Here is a 402-nt window from a genome sequence, read left to right as displayed (position 1 = left end):
CGCGCTATCCGGTCCCGGCGCAGGCAGCCTCAGGCGCGGGCGCGAGGTGGGGGCCGAGGCAGGGGGAGGGGTCTCAGGGCCCGCTGGCCGGTCATTGGTTAATATTTTATTCTGTTGACATGTTTTCTTACTGCTGAGGCTTCCGACACCTTCTCCCGGGCCCCCCCTCCCGGCCGGAGCTTGGCCTGAGCTGTCAAAACCCCGCCCCCGGAGACCCACAATTGGTCCAAAAAGCGTAAAATCAGCAATCAAGGGGGGCCTGGCTCGTTAGCGCAGGGGATCCGAGCAGGGCAGGACATGTGAGATAGTCACAGTTTTCCAGAGATCACGACAAGATCTAACCAGTCGCGCGTGGTCCCCGGCGCCGGAGCGGGCCAGCCCAGCCCAGCCCCGCGCAGAGCC

Source organism: Pteropus alecto, unplaced genomic scaffold (assembly GCF_000325575.1).
Source record: "Pteropus alecto unplaced genomic scaffold, ASM32557v1 scaffold98, whole genome shotgun sequence".
NCBI classification, from domain to species: Eukaryota; Metazoa; Chordata; class Mammalia; order Chiroptera; family Pteropodidae; genus Pteropus; species Pteropus alecto.
Note: the sequence above shows the minus strand (reverse complement) of the source record.